Below are 24,368 nucleotides of genomic sequence, written 5' to 3'. Positions count from 1 at the left end.
CGGTCCATGTTCCAAGCAAGTTAGGATACCACTTGGCTTCTTCTACCAACGACCAACTCTACAGACTGGTCACAATTTTAAAATATAAATAAACTCTTTGGAAAAAAATCTCATTTTATTCACATTTATCACAGCCAACTGTACCCATTAGTAAACACCAAAATGTGTTTTGTGATATTAAGACAGATACATACACTGGGCTCTGTGGCTTACACCTATAATCTTAGTACTCAGCAGGCAGAGGCAGGTGGATCTCTGTTTGAGGACAGCCTGTTCTACACAATGAGTCCAGGACACCCATGACTACACAGAAAAACCCTGTTTAAAACACACACACACACACACACACACACACACACACACACACACACACACACACACACAAATATTTAATGTCAAAGATAAGTAACTTAAAACTTTTCAAATAAGTAGTATAACCCCAGAACTTAAAAGGTAAAGGTAAAAAGAGTTCAAAGTAATCCTTACCTACAGAGTTAAGTTCAAGGCCAGCCTAAGTTACATGAGACTGCCTGAACAGAACCCTTTTCAGGAGAATTAGTTTCTATGTGCACATGTGTTAACATCAGCTCCACGCCATGTTCCCACTGACACAGATCTAAAATAAATATGCGATACCACTGTAATGACAAAGAAGAAATATTTGGCTATAGCAATGTTAGCAAAACTAATCCATCAGCAGGTGTGCCATCTCTGTAGACTCTACCCATGCCTATGTGCAGAAACTAGGCTCTTGCAACCCTTTGATTAGTCCTAACACAATGAATACAGGGAGATGGTCCACAGATACTAAGTAAATCTAGCATACACAACTTGTGCCCAAATTGGCTTATTTCACATTTCTGTACTTTGGGGGAAAAGCAATTTCTGTATGACAGTTGCACCTGGACTTTGCCACGTGGCCAGCACACAGAGAGGGCTGCAGAGCCCGAGATTCAGTAGTGAGAAAATTACATTTTATCCTTATTTGCTAAAACATCAAAAGAATATTTTTCCTATGGAATATGTTTGTATTGAGTTAGGCTAAGTCTACGCAGAGCTTTGGAACAGTCGAGATGAGAGACGGATCTGGGTAAATCAAAGCCCCAGTCATCTGCCACTGAAGATAATGTTGATGTGGCCCCAATTGGACCTCACCAGCTGCCTACAATAACAAAATAATACACTGGCTAAATAAGCCACCAATCTTTCATTTCTGCTTAGCTACACAGGGAGGGGTATTTCCCCGGTGTTAGAAGGCTTCCCACGATATTCCTATGGTTCTACTGTTAGGTTTGACCACGTCAAGTCTGAGCGAATCCTAAGAGTAGGCAGCACAACAGTATGCTCTATTTCCATCCCTTCAAGAAAGTCTCCCCTCAACAGCAGATGCTCAAAGGACCAGAAGCAACAACTGACGGACCTGAATAAAGAAGTGACTTCATGATAGCAGGCAGAAAAATTACTACCCCAATTAACCTAACCAAAGACAATGAGGCCTAAGGTGAATAAAGAGATGAAAGACAGGAGCAGTGCTAAGAAGAGAAGAGTATGGGCCAGCGAGCCAGCTGCAGGAAACGTCCCTTAATGAAAGAAGACGCTTATCTAGAGGACCTTCCTCAGGAGAGCTGTATGCTGAACCAAAAACAGAACTCCGTAAGTAAGAAATTACATCCTCCAATTGTAATAGAATATAATCAGAAATCAGGAAAAAAAATTATAGACTCACAAACACAAAGAGAACAAGCAGCACACTCTCAGATTACATCATCATCATCGTCATCATCATTATCATCATCATCATAAGGAAAATTAGAAAATATCTTGAGGTGACCCAAACAGAAAACATACCAAAGCTTACGAGACTTGAGTAGAGCTGTATTCAGAGGGAAACTGGTAGCTGCACACACTAACACAGAAAAAGATGGCATCGTGAAGTCTTGTGTCATCACTAACTTGGAAACAACTCTTTTCTTTCTTCCTTCCTTCCTTTTTTCCTTCCTTCCTCCCTTCCTTTCTTTCTTTCTTCCTTTCTTTCTTTTTTGTGTTTTTGAGACGGGGTTTCCTGTGTAGTCTTGGCTGACCTGGAACTCACTTTGTAGACCAGGCTGGCCTCAAACTCAGAGATCCACCTGCCTCTGCCTCCCAAGTGCTGGGATTAAAGACATGAGCCACCACCACCCAGCCTGGAGATAACTCTTAAGAGTCAACATCTGCAGCAAGCACATTTAATCAGCAAAGACACAAGGTTGAAGTGATGCTATCTCAGGGTTATGCATACAATGTGAGCCTCTGGAAGAATGTGAACTACTTACCAAACATTTCTTCAATGAAGACGTTATAATCACAAGCTAGCAGAAGACAAAACTTAAAATTTCCCACCACTTTGAACACAGTACTTTTGGACAGAAATTCCTGGAGTCACGAATGCAAGTTATGAGACTTATAATAATTACCTTGCTTGGAGGCCTACGACCTAGTCTGTCTAAGCTACCTAACATGCAGATGAATGTATCAGAAGTGCGTTCCTTAGAAAACTCCAGAACACCTCTCTTCTCAGGAAGCACAACCCCTAAACAAATGACCTCTACCAAGATCAGAGTGGGTGAAGCTGGGGGTGGAAAGGGGGTGCTAAGAAAACACAGCCTTGCTTCCTAAGACCACAGAGTCACGGGTAGCCCAAGAAACTGAAAACATCGATGCTAGAAAGTTAAGGGGGCATTGCCCATAGCCTTGCTGGTGAAGGAATCAAGGTGGCAAAGCAGAAACAAACAAGAATTTTAAAGAACAAACAAACTTTTATTTGAATATGAAGTATGCCCTTAAAATTCTCAATTCCAAAATAATTCTAGACAAGGAGCAAGAACAAGTGTCATTTCCCTGACCCTGCTTACCCCAAGGCAGCCATCTTATACAGCTGTACACAGCACCGGAACCTGAGAACTCGTTCTGACGCATAACTTTTAACTGCATGATGACAGACATTCTCTGCTCAGTTTCACTTACTGTTTCTGCAAGCCCCGGGCGGCTTACTGCAGCTAACCTCCCCAAGCCTCCATGTGCTCATTGGCACCATGAGGGCAGCACATGGGACTGATTTATCTCTGAAGGACTCAAAGAGATGGCATTAGGATGCTACCTAGCAGATCACAGCATGTTACAACCACTAAACAAGACTCCTAAGGATTTCTGGGGTGGCCCTGACATACTTTGCACTGACACAGGGATGGGATCTGCAGCCACCAAATATCTGAATAACTGCACGGGGCAAAAAAAAAAAAAGGAAAAAAGAGAGAAAGAGAAAGAAAGGAAGGAAGGAAGGAAGGAAGGAAGGAAGGAAGAAGAAAGAAAGAAAGAAGCAAGCACAGCACACTATAAGGAGCATTGCACCTCTGTTCTCGTGCACAGACTGACTTTTTGCCAGTGCTGTCAACAGGGAGATGTCATCTTCAGGAAAGAATAGCTAGGTGCTGTTATAATTATATTTTCCCCTCTTCAGAGTACTTAAGCATCGGATTTTTTTTTAACTGAACGGACTGAACATATGCTGGGACGCACCTTACCCATTGCTAAATCTACTTGTGTGAAAAATTCAAACAAAAGAAGATTATTAAAGAGCAGAGGCTTTCCATGACTTTAGGGAGGCATCCAGATGTACCTTCTGCACAATGCAGGAACAAACTACACACACAAACTATGAGTGGGCATCTTAGCGCAGGCCTGGGAGCCCAGTCTCTGGGAGGCAGAGGCAGGAGAATATGAGTTCAAGGGCAGGCAGTCTTACACTGAGTAGGTCTCAAACAAACAAAACCACAGACCTACACATACAAACCCAGACACAACCAAGCTAACTGTTCTTGCAAGTCCCTTTAAAGGCCCTCTGGCTTTGACGCTGTGGGTCACTCTCTGAGTGTAATGGGCGAAGGAGAACACTCTTAAAGAACTTTATTATCTATTACTCTTCCTACATATGCCCCACCGAGTCAGGAGAGTTTTCAAGACCCACCACATACAAACCATCTGAAACACGCAAGCATCTGCTCTGTTTCCACCAACAGGCATTTTTTTTGGGGGGGGGAGGGGGGCGAGGCTGTCAGATGAAAGGACAAATAACACATCCACTAACCAGGCCAACAACTAGGGGCAGACAACATCGTTTCATTTCAACACTCAAACTTTCTTAGACTCTCTCAACGTCAGATCAAGTAAGAATCCGATTTGGGCAACCCCAGCCGTGATTTTCAGGCTAATGCAGTCATCTCAAACCAAGTAGCTCAGAGAGAGAGTATTCCCCGTGGCTCACGAGTCCCCATTACTCACCCTGGGCTTATGAGTTTAAATGCTCAGTCCCCATTTTGTGGTGCTGTAGGGGAAGGTCAGTGGAGGTGGGCCATGAGGGATAGTACCAGCCCTGCTCCCATCCCAGCTCCCTGACTGCGAGCTGGGGTTACTCAACCGGATCCACAAGCTCCCATCACCAGGGTATGTACCAGGGTGTTCTGGGTGCCAGGCCTTGCCGCCATATTGGGCTGTGCTCTCTGAACTGTGAGGCCACAAATACCTCTTGTTCTTTAAGTTATTTCTAGCACATATTTTGTCACAGGGGTAAGAAAAGTAATATTGACACAACTTAGACCATAGAAAAATAATGGGACAAACTCAAAAACTCCATCCTATATTACATACATCAGTTAATTTCTAATATACCTTGATTTCTTTAGTTGTAAGCCTAGCCTTTAATGGCTGAGCCACCTCTCCAGCCCATACCTTGATTTCTTAAACTCAAGATTTACTCACAACAGAATCAAAGGAAAAGACTTGGGTACGTGGGGACACACCTTAGCTTGTGAACTAAATCAAAACTTGGTTTGAACTAAAGGGAAGATACCATTAGCTTTACTGAACCACCAGCTAGTGTCCAGTTCTGTTTCTCTCAACATGAACATATGTTCCTCTTAATTTTAAAATTACTTCTTTTTTCCTATGCTAGTGTTATTCAAGAGCCCTGCTTATTTTGGCTATGGAAACAACATAAGAAGAGCCACCCAGAGTCCCCCATTCCAAGGGAGGAGTTTCCCAAGAAAAGCAAAATTCTGCTGTTGTGTTTCCTTTCTGCCCTGCCCACAAGCACGCAGCATTCTTCCACAGGGAACTCCAGGGCCATGTGGAGGAGGCACAGAGCACAGAACTACAAGGGGGCAGGTGTGGGCAAAGACACCCGTTCACAGTCACTTAATGGCTCAGAAAAAGACCGGAACTGGTGAAATGCAGAAGTGAGGCAGTCAAGTAAACGCACACGCAGAAGGAAAGGTCTGTAAATGCAAACTATGAAGAAAGGAGATCTCTTTTATTTCACAGAGTGCCAGAAGAAATCAGACTCTCTCATTGAGAAAGCAAACCTGGAGCTGACATCTATGACCAAAATCACCCACAGCATAGCCATAGACCTAGGAAAAAGCAAGAGTTGGCATGGGGGAGGGTTGGGGGAAGCACAGGAAGAGGCAGAAAAAAATACAAGAGTCCGGCAAGTGGGACATTAGTTTCAATGAGGAAGGGCCATGGCTGAGAACAGTGTGAATGAAGCCCTCACATAAAAGACCTCTGTGGGCAAGCCTCTCCTGCAGACAGATGTGGAAGCTGGTGAGCTCAGCCTCACATTTGGAAGGGCTGTGGAACTGGAGCTGTGATATATAAAGTAAGACCCAAATGCCAAGGTTCTGACCGGGCCAGACCAACGTGGCTGTTTGTGTTGGGCCGAAAACGCTTTTTCCCCCCACTGAGCAGAGAATTACGGTAAACATCTGCTCACCATGACCACAGAAGAGGTGGTTGTTTTCAACCATGGGTCATTTTAAAGGAATAAATCCAATTAATAAAGCTGCACAGTAACAGTATCCAGTCTTGCAAGGAGTCTGCCAGCTTCTCTGCACCATCCTATTCATTAAGAAGGTGCTTAGTCCAGAAAGTTTCTTCATGTTGCCTTTGAGATTTCTTAGGGACCACGGAGGTAGGGAAGTTTCTGTGTCTAAGGATGCTTAAAATCCAAGCTGATTACACATCTAACTCATCCTTTAGATGGTTATTTCTAGGTGGCTCTTCTGTCCTACTATTGAGACTTTTGTGTAGTATGGAAAACCAATGTTACATATAAATATTAAGTCAGGACTGTGAATACAGTAAAATATTTGTCCTAAAACATGAGGACCTGAGTTCAGATGCCCAGCATCCATGTAAAAAGTAGTGTGGCAACACACATCTACAAGGGCATCCCTGGAGCTCACTGGTCAGCTGGTATAGTAAAAGACCCTGTCTCAAAAACTAAGGTGCGGCGGGGAGATGGCTCACTGGGAAAGTGTTGGATGCCCAAGACTGACTATCTGAGTCTGGGTCCTTAGGACCAATAGAAAAGCAATATGCCCAGTGCACACATATGTAAGCACTTGTCACTGCAGGGAGACGGGAGGCAGAGACTGGAGAATGGCCGGAAACTCATAGACCTACTACCCTGGCATACACAGCAGTGAACAAGACACACCCCCATCTCAGGGTAGAAGGTGAGAGAACCAACACAAGCTGTCATCTGACTTCTACATGTATGCCATGGCCCTGTGCACTCACACATACACCAGCACACAGACACACAAAAATTTCTTAAATTAAATTTTTAAAAATTTAATGAAGAGCAATTAAAGAAGGCAACCTATGTAAATATCTGGCCTTCACATGTATACACACATGCATGGACATGTCCACATACCTGAATGCACATGTACAACATATACAAGTATGTACATATACACATACAACTAAAAATTACAATTAAGGATTCAGATGGGTATGCTACATGCCTGTAATCTAAGCACACTGTTAGCTAACACAAGAGGATCAAGGGTTCAAGGCCAGCCTGGGCTACTAAAATGAAAGTTCTGTCTCAGAGATTAAAAGGAAAAGCAAACAACAATAAAATCAAGAATGGGGATATGAACTGGGCGTGGTGCTCCACATCTGTAATCCCAGCACTCAGGGAGGGAAAGGTAGGAGGATCCCTGTGAGTTTGAGGCCAGCCTGGTCTATAAAGCGAGTCCAGGCCAGCCAAGGCTACACAGAATAGCCCTGTCTCGAAATAAAGAAAAGAAAAGGAAGAACGGATATATGGCTCTTTAACAGACAGCCTGGAATGTGTGAGGTGCACGATTTGAATGGCAGAAACATAAAAAAATTAGTTAAGTAAAATAACACAATTTAAAGTTCTGATTGAAAACGTGACCTATAAATGTTCCAGATAACATCTCTGTGTCAAAATGTCTCTTTGAAAATGACTAGAGAATGAATATAATCAAAAGAATGGTTTTGGTTTTTTAAAAAAATCCCTTATTTGGTTCCTTCTTTAGAAGAGAGAGAAGCTAGCAGGAAACCAAGTACCATGTTGTCACTCATGTTGCCAAAGGACAGCCAAAGCCTCACTTCACCTTTGGACAACCAGTAACCATCCCTCCAAAATAAGAGCCACTTATCAATAACCAGTAGCCAACCTCCCAAATAACAGCTATGTGTGACTAACATCAAATGTTCCCAATTAAGAAAGCAAGTCAGGTTCACAGAACCCCCCCAAATGCCAATCTGAGTTAAACAAACTCCCACAACAGCCTTCTAGATCAATGAAAGGCAGTGTTGGAAGCTGCGACAGGAGCAAAGCCAGAAGCTATGGTTACTGGCCCTGGCCATGGTTGGGTTAGTGAGAGCAATCCACAGCACACCAAGTTCAGTCGACACAAAGAACTTTTCTCAGCTGGGGGTGAGCCTCAGAACCCACTTTTAAAGGCACGCACTGAAGCTAGACATGGTGTCTATACCTGTAATCTCAGCACTAGAGAGGCAGAGAAACACAGAGCCCTGGAGGCCACAGGCCAGCAAACCAAGATTGGTTGGCAAAATACAAGCCACTGAGAGACCCTGTCTCTGTCTGTCTGTCTGCCTGTCTCTGTCTCTCTCTCATACACACACACACACACACACACACACACACACACACACACACACACACACACCAAGCAAACAAACAAAAAACCAAGGTGGGTGATGTTTGAGGAAAACAGCTCAGGTTGATCTCTGATGTCTGACACCTACACACATCTGTCTGTCTGTGCTCTGTCCCTTCCCCCGAGTTCTCTCTCAAACACATACACAGAGGCAGAACATTTTCTCTATTCCATTTTCCCATTTCTCCCCGAAATTGAACTTAGTCATTCATAGAAAGCTAGAGTTTAGTAAACTCACAAATGGATCCATATTAAATTCACCATCTCCACTTACTCCAGCCACTGCCATAGCAGCTGCAAAGCTCCAGATGTGGCTTGGGAAACTGGGACAGCAAGTCAGTTGGTGTTTAAACCTTTCCACCCGCCTGTCTGCACACCTCTGAGATGCCAAGCACTGTGAGTGTATGTATGCACACGAGTCATGTGTCGCTTGGGTGCCTGAGTGCACAAGGGTGGGGCCATGCAAGGGGGCGGGGCAGAGACAAGCAGTGGTATTCAGTAAATGTTACTGGAAGCTGCCAATTACAAACACAAACTGCAGGAGTCCCTGGACATGGGAACTTTTTCTCATGCTGACTTAGAGTCTCAGTTTCTTAAATTTGTGTGCGTGTGTGCGTGCGCGCGTGCGTAGAGAGGGTATGTGTACATACATATGTACATGCAGAGACATGAGCTATAATATCAGAGCTTTTTCAACACCCCTGCCTTATTCCCTTGAGATACTGTCTTTCATTGAATTCGTCTTTCTTTTGCTAAGCTGGCTGGTCAGCCCACTCTGGACATTCTTCTGGCAACCCCACCCCTACCCAAGCTCTGGGGTCAAAGGTGCATGCAACCATGCCCAAGGTTTTACATGGGTACTGGGGATTTGAACTCAGGTCTTCATGCTTATAAAGCAAGGGCTCTTACCCATGGAAGAACCATCTCCACAGCCTTGCTTGCTCATTTTCTACCACACTGATCTGTGCTAAGAAAAGACCAAAAGAAGGCAGAAGGGGAAAGGGATGAGGAGAGCTTCTGTGTGATGCCCAGTTGTTCTTAGCAATAAGCCATTAGCAAAGGAGAAGAAGGGACAACGTGGCCTAGTGGTCTTTAATAACCATCAATGCTTCAGATGTGAGAGAAAGCCAGGTTTAATGAAACTCCATCCTCCCCAACACACTCCCAGAGTTCACGTCTCCAAGTGACTCCAATATCAGAGGCCACTGTGGTCAGAACTGGCACATACGCATGTGCAATGGCACTAAATTACTCCGAGGCGAAAGCACAATGCATCCACCATGCTTGGACCACACATGGGCTAAATCAGCTATAATTTTCAGACCTAAGGAGGAGATCCTATCCTTTTAAGGGTGTTCCTCGTGAAAGATAATCTGACAAATGTCACAACAAAACAATAATGATAACCTGGGGGCAATGAAATAATTTTTTTATACTTTATATGTTTTCCCATGGGAGATGTATTGTTTTAATGTAATGCATTTCACCATGCTTGTCTGTTGATTTAAATTTTGTTTGGATGCTATGAAGAGTCTTTTACTCTGAATTATACAGTGATGCTTGGACACTGATCTATTATAACTTGGTAATCAGAAATAATGGATTGCCCAATTAATCAAGTCATTTGCATAGATCCAGATAGGGGAATGGATCCTGGCCCAAGGAGAAGATACAGGGGATATAAAGTTATTAATTCCGGAATGTGTTAAAAGCATGTAAAGTTAAGAGGTCTCTGCTAAACCCTACCATCCTTAATAGGTTCCATTTTTATAATGCAAGGAACATGTGCAAATTAAAAATATATTCTACCCAGGGCATATGGAAAAATGATCTTTTAAATCAACTAGTTAAACAGACATATAACTGAATTACTCTTTAAGCCTTTGACAATTGATAAGGTTTAAATCATCAGTGCCCTCTTCTAGGTAAACACACAGGTGCCAACCATAAGGCTTCCTCTGTATCTAAAGGTGTTGATAGGTCTGGGTGTGGTATGGAGGTACACATCTATAATCCTAGCACTATGGAGTCTGAGGCAGGAGGATTCAGAGTTGAGGCCCAGTCTGAGACACATAGTGAGACGGTGCCTCAAAACATCAAAATAGACAAAAAACAACAACATCAAAATGTTCTGGTCTATATCAGCCTGAACACTTAGGAAGATGAGGAAACTCAGGCTAGAAGATACTGTTTCATCCAAGGATGCTTGTTGCATCACTATCATTCATCATTTGAAATTCATGGGGAAGTGATACTAAGAATGCCACAATTTAATTCACCAAAAATGTACCCATGCAGACTTACTGTGTACTGAGTAGACTGGTGTCCATAAAGTCCTTCAAAATCAGCTTCTCATTTGCATCATTTATATGGTAAGGCTTAAGAGATGTGTGCCCTTTGGGGGCTAGAGAAATGGCTCAGCAGTTACAAGAGCTTGCGGGTCCTGCAAAGGATGCCAGCTCAGTTCCCAGCAGCCACATCAGGTGGCTTATAGCCACCTACAGCTCCAGTGTCAATGGATCTGACACCCTCTTCTGGCCTCCACGGGAAGCAGCCATGCATGTGATGCATATACACACATGCAGACAAACACACACAATATAAAAATGAATCAATTGTTCATAACAAGACATGCATACTAACCAACATGCAAACCAGCTTTTCTGGGAAATTCCCTGCAAGGCCTGGAGCCTCTGCTGCCACGAACTTTGCTATTCCACTGGGATGCCTTCTTCCTAGCCCCCGCCTAGTCTCATTCCCATTCTCCCAACAGCCTCTTCTCCACAGATACAGTCCACCAGAACCTTTTCTTCTGGCCTTGCGGTGGAATGCTGAAGTCAAATGGCCTGGATGGGGACACCTACAACAGATATTAGGTGGACACCTCAGGCAGAAGTCTCAAAAAGGAAGCGGACAGTGGTGAGAGGACTCCAAGCTCTGGAGCACGGAGAGGTGACCAGCTTTCTGAGATATGGCCCATTTTCAACGTAAGAACATCACTTGGAATGTCCAAACACTATGTAGAAAAGGTCACAAGACACATCTCAGAGATGACAGGTTGTTATAGGTTAGCTGAGCCACCTGACATCCACAGATATACGCTATCTCCCTGGGGGTTCTTCCCTGCCTTCCACACCAGCACCCGTCCACCCATCACCAACTGTTCTACACAGGGCCAACAACCTCCGCTGCTTTACAGAGGGGTAAGGGACCCACCTTTGTCTTGTTCAAGCCCCAGCATTTCCGATACACACAAAACCAGTCCCTGGCAGTTGGGGCTGGGAGCTCCATTGGTAAAGTGAGCTGCCTTGAAAACATGAAGACCTGAGTTTGATTCCCAGCATCCATGGGAACGTGTGTTGGCACACACCTGAAGTACCAAGAATTGTGAAGGCAGAGATGGGCAGAAAATCAGAGCTGCCCCTCCAGCCAGTCTAGCCTACTTGGCGAGGTTCCAATGAGAGACCATGTCTCAAAGAGTGGAAGGTACATAAGATATGCCACTCAAGGCTGGCCTTTGACCTCCATGGGTGTTTGTATCTCCAAGGCAGAACTGTGCTAGATGTGGTCCCAGGCACTAAAGGTACTGCTTGTAGTTAAAATGTTTGTCATCTAGGCCAGAATCCATGTAAATGCCAAGTGGCCAAAGTACCCAGGTCAATCCATCGTTTGGAAGACCAAGATAATGGCTCCCTAGTCAGACTACATCAGTGACCTCTGGGGGTTCAGCTGAAAGACCCTGCATCAGTGAAGTAGATGGACAGCAACTGAAAAACAACCCTGACTCATGTACATGTATGTACACACACATGCATACACATATGCATGGATACCACACACATATATATGTTGCTCTGAGTTAACATGGAAATACAGAGAGTTAAAGCCCTCTTGGTGAAAACAGCTCATCTGTGGTCCCCGGCTACTGGTTTCCTGCATCTTCTAGCCTCCTGTTTTACTAATACTGTCCCTGACACACAACTTGTGACTCTGTAATTCTACTGGTCATGTAAGTACGGGTTTTCTAAAGGTGGCTGGGATCGACTCTAAGTGGCTCCATCTTTATGGTGAACAATAAAAAGTCTCCCTAGTGAGTGCTTTCATGTGCCAGGAGGATTTGCTGACCCAGCTTGCCGCAAAAGCGCCCCAGGTAGAGGACCAGTGATCTGGGCAGGACACTCTAGCTAACCACACTTCTTCATACAGGGGCTTGAGTGGAACAAATCAATCGTTGGCTGGTCAGAGGCTAACGGGACATAAAATGAGGGTTACAAATGTGAGGTTAATTAGAATAACATACCACAGCAAAACAACTCAAGAGGTGAAAAGACGGAGGCAATGCTGTAAGAGACACATCCCCTGGAGACTAAAGGATGTGCGTCTACCTCAATATGCCAGGACGTATTTTCACTCCCCAAAGATCCTGTATTAGCAATAAAAGCAACACACACACACACACACACACACACACACACACACACACACACACACACAATGTAAAAATGTAAAAGTATAGACAGATGACGCATTCAAGAACACAGGCTTAAGGGGTGGTCCTGCAGTTCATAGCAACATCATGAACATGCCAAAATAAAACATCTGCAAGTCAATACTGTAAAAAAAGAGGAGTGCAGACAAGACCAGCTGAGCCATGGTTACAAACCAGTGACCATAAGAAGCAGGGCCTAGGTTCAAATCTCCACATTTGCCCTCCTGCACAGAGAACTATAGGCAGGACATTGTAATTCGCTGTGCCTCAGTTTCCTCATCTTTAAAGTGGACTTTTAGAAGCCTTGGGGCCATGCAAAGTGAATAAATGTCAAATTCTTAGAGTCATGTTTGGCAGAAAGCTAATTCTCAGTAAAGGCAGCAGCCACGGGGCAAACTTCAAAAGCTGGAGTGTTTCTTTTGACCTTTCTGAGTAAAGTTCCTCATAATTAGGTCTTACATGAATTTAGAAAATTCAAGGAGGAGAACCAAAAAAAAAAAAAAAAAGCAGACATCTTGAGAGCTGGACACGCAATTCAGGATAGAGGGACTGGGTTCCATCCCAATAAAACAGAGCTAAATGGAGATCGAGGCCACAGAAGTAGTGGTGACAGAGATGGGGTAAGGAGAGGGAGGAGGCTAGGGATGAGGCTGAGAGGAGGAGAAAGAAAAAGAGGGAGAACTCGGCATCCATCTCGCAACGTTTTCAGGGCATGGCCTGATGGTACCCAGGAGCAGCTTTTCCAGTCCCACACACCTATATAAACCCCAAGGCCCCAGCATGATCTCTGTGAGGAGGGTTCTCGGGCAATGGCTCACGTAAGAGAAGAGATGTGTCACACAAGTCAAGTGCTGAGGACGCAGATGGACACAGATGAGGCCTGGGCTCTCTGTGGCAGGAAGAACTGAGTCGGAAGGTTTGAGAACTTCAGCCCCAGCAGCTCTCAAGCACAGTTTCCTGGCACCGAGGGCCCACAACACTGGGCTGGGCTCACGCAGGGCCGCCAAACCCGAAAATACTCAAGGAAACACTTGTGCTCCCAGGCCTTCTTGCTGACACTCCTGGGGCCTTGGAGAGGGCAGAGGAGGTGGGTCCAGGCTGGCCCACTTCCTGTGCAAACAAAACTCACCCTGACTCCCGGTGTACAGCCTGGTTCCCCTTCCGTGAATTATTATTTTACGTTCTCAAATGATATTTGAAAGCCGGGGTGTTAGATATTTTTAGAGATTTCAAAAGCTGGGTGTTAGCCCTGAAGCCTGTTCGCAACTGAATGAAAGTTTTTCCAGCTGTGTGTGTCCTGTGCCTGACTGACACTCATTGGATTTTGTCCTTTTCTGTCCTCAAAAGGATGGCAGGCCTCCTACTACACTGTGTCTCAGTTTGTTTCATTTTTTTGTTGTTGTTGTTTTGTGGGAAATGGGTGAGTATGGAAGAGAAGCAGCAAGAGGTGGAGAGGACAACACGTTTGTGTGTATGTGGGCACACTGTGAACACACACACACACACACACACACACACACACACACACACTGACTTGGGTAGACGAGCTAGTCAGAACGCACAGAGCCTCCTGTTTCTGCCTCCCTGCTGCTGAGATGACGTTGTGCCTGGCTGTCGTGTGTGTGCTGCAGATCCCAATTCAAGTCTCCATCCTTGTGCAGCAAGCGTTTTATCAACCAAGCCACTCTCCAGCCTGCTTTGGCACCGTGTCAAAAGTGTTCTTTTATTTTATATGTTGAGATGGAATGAACTAGGAATTAACGGATGGGAACTCTGATTCCTTCTCTAGCCCTAGCTATACTCCAAGGGTCTTGTCAGCAACAGTGTGCGATTATGCGTACTCACTCAGCCTTTAGCAGCAGAAACCCTGCGGTGTGGGGAGGTGGAAGGAGGCGTTCTCCACGCCTTGCCTTTTATGGAACAAGACCATGTTGACGAACACATAGCAACCAGAGGCATGATGGAGCGATACAGCAGCCTATCATCCTCTCAAAGAAGGTAAAAGGTGCCAACAGTGTTGGGGATTTATAGCTAACTCCTTCTGGCTATGCAAATGTGAGTTTTCATCAAAAGATAAAAACATGAAGATTTGGACTGACAGGTCAATTGTGCATTTAACCACACAGAAGGTTTTCCACTACTACAAGGTCCCTTCTACTGCCAAGCAGATCAATCCAGGTCCAACTAACACTGGGAAAAGTGGAATCCCAAGGAGAGGGCAAAAGCAGGATTCAGCACCATACACAGCCCATTTCCAAGGTTCTGAAGAAAGGGCTTGGGCTACAATGATGAGCCGTTGCTGTTTGACATTAGCACCTTGTATGGTCTGAGACAAGGTGTAGATAGCCAATGGACAGCGTGCAGCACCAAACTACCCTCACTTCCACGTTTGTGTTGTATGTATATTTGTGGTGCATGTGTGTGTGTGTGCACGTGTGTGTGTGTGTAGGGGAGAGAGTTGCAGGTCTCCCATGCACACATGTGGAGGCAAGAGATGGGCAATATGTATCTTCCTCTTTGATTCTCTGCCTTATACCTTTAAAACAGTTTCTCACTGAACTTGGATCTTACCATGTTCAGAGCAGAAGTCACTGACTGGCAAACCTCAGCACTAGGGTTGCTGGTACATGTAGCCATGCCTGGCTTTTGTGGCTTCTGGGATCTGAACTCAGGTCCTCATGGTTGAGCCAAGTGTTCTTGCCCTACAAGACTTTCTTCAGCCCACTCTTTCTGGCTTTCCATTTTACAGCTCATCTAATATATAAAACATGAGCATAGAAACATCACCAGGAATGGAGTCTCTGCCTTCCTTGTCACCTTTAAAATGAAGAGTGCAGCCTAGTGATGGAGTGCATGTGTGTAACTCTTACACTGTGGACTCCGAGGCTGAGGGATGTCCTGTGTAAAGCCAGCCTGAGCTACACAGCAGGGCTCTTTCCCCCACGTCACCCTCAAAAGAAAAGGGCCAAAAAGAAAAGGGAAAAAAGAATAATAAAAAAAACTATAAACTGGAAAATAAAGAAGCCAAAGATAACATATCCCAGAAGCCCTTGCTGGCCTTTCTAATTGACCACTGTGCTCCAGCACAGAGCAGTAGGCATGAACCACATCATTATAGTAGCAATAACCACTGTGACCCAGGTGCTATCTTTACCCTCATCTAGCATAAGAAAACTGAGGCACAGAAGAGCTTGGAAGGGAAGAAGAGCTCATCTTTAAGAAGTATCACCCGGGTAGGACCCGAAGCTCTTGGCTCGGCCCATGGAGCCAGACATCTAGGTTCATGGCTGCAGAGCTCCTTGGGTATAGGCATTGGGTCCACTCCCACAGCTGCATGCATATTTAAAGGGAACACCAGGCAACAACTACTGGATTGTGCAAAGTGCATGGTCTGTCAGGCAGACAACTGCCTGCAACCCAGACCCAGGATGGCAGGTTTCAGAATTCCCATAGGCAGCGCTCAGAATAGTGACAGCCTCAGCTAAGAACCAAAATCTGTACTGAGCTCTTCTCCCGAATCATCTTGATGACTCTCCACTAGCTGCTAGACTTGTACCCACTTCCCAGTGGGCACTCAGGGCAGTTATGTGATCTGTCTGGTCTACTAAGGGAAGCTCAGCTACTACCTGGAAAAATAGGACCTGAGTCTAAGCCAATCTAACAGTGCTGTCCTGTGTCCACAGCAGGTGTGAAAGCAAGCCTAACACAGCTGGTCTGCTGCAGCTCCCACAGGCTGGGAGACAGAGAGTGCTCCATAGTACCCAGGCAAGTTTCATCCTGTTCATCGCGCCAGGTTGGGAATTTTCACAGAAAAGTACATACAGGCCAATCTGAAACAGAAAATGTGGATGGGGCAAGTCACTTGTCATCCAAAAGTAAGAAGAGATCAGCTGACATGCACCACAGCCAATGGGAGGGAATGGACGGAAATGGGTTGTCACTTCTTCAAACCTACATAAGACAGGAGAAAGCAGCGCCCTCGGCCCTGTCTCTCACACACACTAGGAGAGAGAGCACTATGGGGTAGGAACTGGCTTGTCACAGGGACACCATGTTGACACTTAGCCTGGACCAAAACCTCAGATCCACAGGAAGGACCACTCATCTGCACATTCAGGACTTTGAATTTTGTTTTACACCTCGTTACAAGGTAAAGAAAAATTTTCCATGAAAGTCTAAGACTCAGCAGGGCTCTGTAAGAAATATGAAGAGCGTCAAGAGTTTGCTGAGAGAAGATGTGCATCTCTGCTAAGGATCAGGCCGACTGAGATGGTAGCAGAGTAACTCAAACAAGGCCCAGGGCAACAGAAGTCCACCACACAACTCCGTGTAAGCACGCACGTGTGAAGCGGGGCCACTGAACACACCTCTTGTTTTGCAGTCCTCTGGAACACTACCTTTCCTTCAACTAAGGCTGCACTGCCCAGGAATCCAGAGAACAGAAACAGAAGTCGTGAGTGGGGCTTCAGGGAAGCTGTGCAAAGGGGCCTATCTCTGCTAGCAGGCTCCTTTGACCTCTTGATCCTGCCCCCCTTGTCTCTTCCTTGCAGTGTATGAGGGAATGGCTGGAGAGCCAGCAGCCACCAGGAGGAAAGAAAGCGCTAACACTCCTGAGCACGCAGCGTAGAAACACAGAAGGCACAAACTACTCTCCCTGTGTGTAATTTATGAAAGAGAATACAGCAAATTTGTACGCCTACCTACAGTAGTATGCCATGAGACAGTCATTTACAAATAACACAGTAAAACAAAAACACCTCTTCAGATTGTCCTGTCATTTTCTATGAGGACAAAACCCTAGAAAATCCACAAATTGGGCTTCTTATTCCCACCTTCTATTCTTAAAGCTGTTTGGTTAACCCTGACTTCCCTTCTTAATTAGTACTGCTGGCCCACAGAAGCGTATTTGCTGAGCCTGTCTATATGTTTTGACATGCAAGACTTGTGAAATTCAAACATACTGCAGACATTCAAAGCATTATTATTTATTAAGGCCTATATTAAAGGTGGAAGATCTTAAAGCCCTCTCAGATTCTGATGATTAAAGGAAATTTAATCACTCTTCATTGGCATTTGATCTTTAGCCTGCCATAATCTACCCATGTATCCCTTCATCCATACTTGATACTAAAGAGATATTTCAACAGCATGTCCATCAAGCGTAACACAGACGGAGCTCGGAGACCACATGACTCACAAAGTCAAAGAACATTCCACCACCCTGGGCTAGTTAGCTAATGAAAGCAAAGGTGAATGGGGAGTCAGACAGAGGGAATCGCTTTCCCCTCACATGGGTGGAAGCCGTCCACGTACTGCCTCACCTACCAGGTATTTCAACTCCCTGTTTTCTTCCACATTCATAGTTTGCTCAAAGTCAGAGTGACTAGTACCCCGTGAGCTGTCAAGTTCATGGATGGCACCCCAACCTTGATGCATGAGAGGATAGGGAAGCAAATAACAGCTCAAAATAGCTAAAAAAAACTATATGGGTACACAATGTTCGTGGGGACATAGTGATCCCACCCATTTTCTTCTTCAAGCACACATGGTTAAATCTATTAATCAATAGCAGAGGTGCTTAACTGCAAAAGACACTGTGGCCCAGGAGGATGTCTAGAGTCACTCTCTGGACTCTTTGAAATAGTGTAGGCCATCTCTGCATGTGGACATCTTCCTGCAACTATGACCCACGACCAGGCACAAACAGGATTCCTTTTAGTACATTCTGTTTGGAGTGTGAATGTGTATGTACATGCACGCTCATGTTTGCGCAGGTACACATGCATGTGTGCGGGTGAGTGTGGAGGCCAAGGGTGTCGCTCCTCGGGAGCCACACGCCCATCTTGTTGGTGTGTGTTTGTTTGCCTAGGTTTGATCTCTGGCCATCACGCTGGCAAAGCATGCATTTTAACCACTGAAAGGTCATCCTATCCGTGATAGGACCTATGTATACAACTGTCCTACAATTACAGCAAGTGGCAGCATACATGTGCCTGCCAGCTCTGGAACTCTTGCCTGATCCTGGGGCAAGTGGCCCATAATTTTCTTGCCATTCCATGGTGGCACAGACATTGGTCACTTACCCTGAGCTTTTAATGAGTCTCACAGCCATAAAAAGCCTGGGGTCACTGGCAGGGGGCCTGCAGAACGCCACAAGACACACAGAAGGACCCTGGAGGCAAGGAGGAGAGAAGAGTTAGGGTAAGCGCTTAGGATGTTTCACACGGCTGCTTTCTGCACACATGAAATTAGCCTTCATTTTCTTACTTCTCTTCTAGAATCAGGAAGATGAAAAACATTATACTCCAAGTTCAATTGTCACTCCTGAAGGCAGAGACATCCCCTGACATAGCCTGGTTCCCTTAAATGTTCATCGGTATGTTCTCTTTTCTTTCGCCCCATCCCTTCTCTCTGTCTGTCTCTATGTCTGTCTGTCTGTCTCTATGTCTGTCTGTCTGTCTGTCTGTCTGTCTGTCTGTCTCTCTCTCTCTCTCTCTCTCTCTCTCTCTCTCTCTCTCTCTCTCTCTCTTTCCTCAATCAGGTCCCCACACTATTTGGCGATAGGTCTCTCATTGAACCTGGTGTTTACCCATTTGGCTAGATTAATTGTCCAGGAAGCCCCAGGCACCCAGCTGTCTCTATCTCGCCAGCTCTGGGTTGAGTGACACTTGCCAGTGTCTTATGCATGTGCTAGGGATGTGTGTACGGTCTCATCTCATGGGACAATCACTTTACAGACAGAGCCATCTCTCCAGCCACATTCTTAGGATGCATTCTCTAAACTACAATGCTAACACATCCTGAGGAATAAGAGCAAAAAGAAACATTCATGCAAAATGAAGATTTCACTAGCTTCATACCCACACCCTCTAGACACAGACGCCCTGAAAAGGCAGGTGAGTGCCTGCCTGTGAGCCAGACACGTTGTCTCATTTGTCAGCGTACCACTTGCATTTCGCATGCTAGTAGAGGCCAGGACAACAGACTTGTCGTGAGGGCAAGCCTGTGTGTGCCAAAGCTATGAGCTTCTCAAGTCTGGTTATGAGTACACTATTTACCAAGTAGGGTTCTGGGTTTGCCAATTCTGCTGACGAAGCAGCTGATTCCCCTTTGAGCGCTCTCTGAATGTGTAAGAACAGCCGCCAGTCAAAGGCCTTATGAAACCCTGAGGTGACCACGCTGTCTCCACTGCTGCGGAGCCTACAGGAGGAAAGCTCTCAGAGAACAAAGTGAAGCAGAACGAGGCCCAGGGTGAGCCCCTCAGGCGGGTGCTGTACCTGCTCCCCTCTCCTCACAGTATATGCAGCAAGCATTTGGTGAGTGCACCCAGTTTCCAGACTAATCAAACTGAGAAGCTAAAACCGAAAACATGTATGGAGTTTTACGATGTGAAAGCCTTGAAACGTGTCTCTGGTAAGCACGTGGGTTGCCTGTCAAGAAAAACACAGAAGGGAGCTCAGAGATGCTGTTCTAGGTGAGCGTCTCTCTTAGATTCAGATAAACTCAGGCTGACTTATTAACCATGCTGCTTGCTGGGCATCAGTTTGCCTGCAAGGCACAGGCTATCCAGTCCAGACAAGCTTGAGTGTGCTTGTTCTGGGGCTTGGGAGATGAGCCAGGCAGTGCAGTGCTTGCTGTGAATGTATTAAGGGGGGGAGGGGTGAAGGAATGTTCAGTAGGGTGGGTATGCTTGTAACCCCAGTGCTGGAGAGGTGGGGAGAGCAGGTCTGGCCAGCCCGCTTAGCCCAATCAGTGAGCAGGTTCAGTGGCAGATCCAGCTACGAAAATAATGTGGAGTGCATTTGGGGATGTTGACCTCTCCACACACATGTACAACAATGGTCACTGGAGCGTTTGCCTGCCCACCTACTCCCACCCCCAACACACACACACACACACACACACACAAATTCTAGTTCTCCTAAAGTAGGCTTTGTGGTCATTATTCTTCTCAAACATAGCATAAGAATGCATCAAAAAATTTTTTTAATTTCTATTGGGGTCAGCAGTCATTATTCAGATGTAAACTCTCAAGGAAAAGACTGCCACCCTGAGAAAGGACCAATGTCACCAGCTCATCACCATAATGAGATAATGATGTTCATTACGTCGTCTTCAACGGAGGTACACTTGCTGCCATTCCTGGCGAGCACCACCGGATGCTGACTCTGAGACCCCCAAGAGTTGTACCTTTTCCAACACTCAGCTTCACCAGCCTCAAGGGAAAGTCGGCCCGTCTCAGTCCTCACACCAGGTCAAAGCCATCGGGGAACTTTGGGGCCCTTTATTATCGACTTGTAAAATGTTATAAGCCTGTAAACTAGTTAATTTATGAGCCGTGTTAATAATTTGCTCACACTCGATCGCGGGTTTCGCAAACACGGCTTCCAGGGATGTGGGAGGATAATTTGTAGGTCCAGCTTCTCGGCGAAGGGGACACTAACTAATTTGACACTGTACCGTGACATTGATGGCGGGGCACACTAATGACTGTACTCCTAGACGTAGCTGTCAGCCTGTCGTTCCAGTGAGGAGCCAGCTTGCTCTCAGTGTGGCTCAGGACACAGCGCTCAACTTATTATTCAGACAGCACCATTAATGAGAGCCCATGTTTATTTCCACCATACTAACCAGCGCTTAGCTTCCATTTGTCTGATACGGTCATTGATTAAAATGGGTCTCATGAATAGTAAATCTGAGCCCTATGGAAACAAAGGGCCACCAGAGAAAAATAATCAAGAGCTGACTGGAAAACAAACCTGGTCAACTTGCTTTCTGCTTCAAATGTCATCCAGGACAAAGTGGCAGGTGGAAGGAGGTGGTATAGATGCCAAGGAAAGAGAAGGGAATGTTGTAATTACACATGCCTATGTATCAGCTTGGTTTTTTTCTTTTCTTTTCTTTTCTTTTTTTAACCATGGCCCTGGAACTTCAAGAGTGCCAGTCAGGAGCTGCCTTCCACCTCATATAAGCTTGAGAATTCTTTGAAACAGTACCATGTAATATACTGAAATAATGGGGTTTCCTATGATGTTTTCACACACACACACACACACACACACACACACACACACACACACACGTCACTGTACTCTGCTCACATTCATTATGCTCCATCCCACTGGTCACTTAAACTGCTCTTCTCCCCCTTTGTTCTCTTCCCGTGCTTGCATGAACCTAACTTCTGCATACGAGAGAAAACTTGAGGTACTCCAATCTCTGAGTCTGGCTTCTTTCACTTAACAGGATGACCTCCAGCTCAGATCCTTTTCCTGCAAGTGATATAATTTCCTTCTTTTTTTTTTTAAACAGAAAAATAAGGCTACATTATGCTTGCATACCATATTGTCTTTATCCATTTTCCCCACAAATATATATATCTAAGCAGGTTCTGTGTCTGGGCTACTGTGAACAGAGCAGCAATAAGCCTGGTAGGCCTGGGATCCTTTGGAGTGCAGCTGGGTCAGTGTACCAAGGCTTGACTTTCCTGAATTTGCTATTTTCTTGGTGACAGTAATCTGGGGACTCAGGGTATAGGTTTTAATTTCATTTCTCCATGGATGACATAAAGGTTTGCCATGCTTTTTCAACCTTACTAAAGTTTGATCTTTAATTAAACTGACTCAAACATGATCACCAAGGTCACCAATAAACACACCTGTGATTTTTCTGAAAAGATAACCTAACTGTATAACTGCGGGGCTTTAAAAATACCTTTTTATAGCACATTTCTACTCCTAACTAAACCTTATAATCAATTTCTATCTTAAATTAAATTTCTATTTTGGTCTGACAATTTTTCTTTCATTTTATGATGATTATAATCCTAAAATATTCATATAATAATTTAAAATGAATAACTTTTTTAAAAGGTAGGCCTACATCTATTAAAGGGATGATAAAACCGAGACTACTCCCAAAGTGGTTCATCATAGAATGTGCAATTCAAATTAAAGAAATATTTCAACAAATGCTGTCTGCCACTCAGGATAAAGAATTCTACTGAACACTGCATATGACTTCAGATTTTTATGAAATAGCAAAACAAGTCTGAGCCCACATAGATCACTTTAGAAATGAAAGTGTCGTTACATGCAGCAACGCTTAAGTACACAACGCTGGACTTACTGCCCAAGGGAAATCCATAGTTTTAGAAGGGCCACGATGCCTAAGCAGTACACAACATGTGGGAAGCACATCTGGATGGAAGGCTGGTTTGTAAGTATGTTTCAATAAGCATTCAGGTCCATTGTTCCAAGCAACCTGACTTGTCTCCAACTGCTGCTGTTTCCATGAGCAACTACAGCAGGCAGGTCCACAGAGGGTCAGAATCTCCACCATGTGCACATCCAGTAAGTAGTTGTTGCATCACCATGACCTGGTCAAATGTTGTCCATCTGTAGCCATAGCTGCTAGGTGCTCATCAAATCTAGTTCTCCTTCTTCCTAAGCAGAAAGCTGAGCTGGATACCCTGTCCCCTTGAAGCTATGCAGGCAGGCTCTTGTCACCAAGTCCTGGACAAACAGACCAAGGTAGGCTGTACCACCTTCTGACTCGGATGCCTCTTCACCATGCCTAAAGCTCTCTCTCAAACCTGACTGAGGGTACCGAGAGCCTGTGGGACTTCCTACTATCTGAGGGGAGTAGCATTACGAGGTGTCTTAAACCTGGCGCCCTGAAAGAACACACAGAACACTGCAGGTTATCTTAAGCCCAGACCGTGAACGGACACACAGAGCAGAGCTGTGGCCAGTGACTTCACTCCTCCCTCCACAACCAGTGCCAAGCCAAGGGTGCCTGGGAAGTAGACAGCACTGAGTGAGGAAGCCTCTTGGCTCCACTGTGTGACCTCTAACAGTAGTGCCTGCTCCCTCTTTCTCTTTCCTTATTCTAGGTTCTGATCACTGCTAAGCGCGAGCTGTGCTACCTCTCGGAGCACTCCTGTATGGTTCATGTTCATTCATTCACAAATATCTCCACATTTACTTTCACTTCCCTTCCCTCTCTCCCTCTCCCTTGTTTTCACTCTTCTTTGCTCAGAATCCCTCTTCCCTATTCTCTTTCCTTCCCTCTATTTCCCCTCCTTCCTTCATTCCTCCCCCTTTCCCTCTCTCTTCATTAGGTAGCACCAACCTCTGGGTCCCGCATATGCTACGCAAGCGCTGTACTCCCAGCTCTCACTAACTTTTTGTCATCTTCCTTCCTTCCTACCCCCTCGTGTTTTCATCTTCCCTCTCATTGGTATGGGCTAAGCGCCCAGTCTTGCGCTTGTTGCCCCCCCCCCCAACACACACCCCACTCACACTCATCCATTAGTCTAGTATCTTACTGTAAGACAAGTACAGTATCTCCTTGGTTTCATCTTCACTCTCTGGACAACCCTATGTGAGGAAAGCACTACCAACTGAGAGCCCTTAGTAGATACTCTATAGTTGCTGTTATAGACGCCTCTGGCCAAACAAAGGATAGGAAAGGAGAAAGAGCCTAGAGCCACCATATTGTTCAAATGACTAGGCATGCTTCACCTCACCTAATGTTTACATCCGTGAGTGTGCTTCCCTTTGTGTGGATGAGAATATAGAGCCTCCAAGAAATGAAATACAAGCTCGTGCCACACAGTGCTGCTTGAGCTCTGAGCCCAGATGAGTACAGCCCTGCGTTTCACAGACAAACTTATAGAGAACATACCCATTCCTGAACATAACATGCAAGTCATTGCTTTAAGAAAAAACACTGTGCTGGGCGGTGGCGCACGCCTTTAATCCCAGCACTGGGGAGGCAGAGGCAGGTGGATCTCTGTGAGTTTGAGGCCAGCCTGGTCAACAAAGTGAGTTCCAAGATGG

The 24,368-nt window shown here is 45.3% G+C and overlaps 1 protein-coding gene across 12 annotated transcripts in view; it reads right to left on the bottom strand.

The window, feature by feature from the left end:
• FOXP1 (forkhead box P1) overlaps window positions 1-24,368 on the bottom strand; it is a 606,995-nt gene that overhangs the window by 369,083 nt on the left and 213,544 nt on the right. For all 12 annotated transcript variants that reach the window (XM_084764905.1, XM_084764900.1, XM_084764899.1 and 9 more), the window contains one exon: window positions 18,609-18,697. The gene's annotated coding sequence lies outside the window, so the exon portion shown is untranslated. The remainder of the gene's footprint in view (window positions 1-18,608; window positions 18,698-24,368) is intronic.

Source organism: Acomys minous (genome assembly GCF_964271855.1).
Source record: "Acomys minous genome assembly, chromosome: 17".
Classification (NCBI taxonomy): Eukaryota; Metazoa; Chordata; class Mammalia; order Rodentia; family Muridae; genus Acomys; species Acomys minous.
The sequence above is the reverse complement of the archived record's forward strand: the minus strand, read 5'-3'. Positions and strand labels throughout refer to the sequence as shown.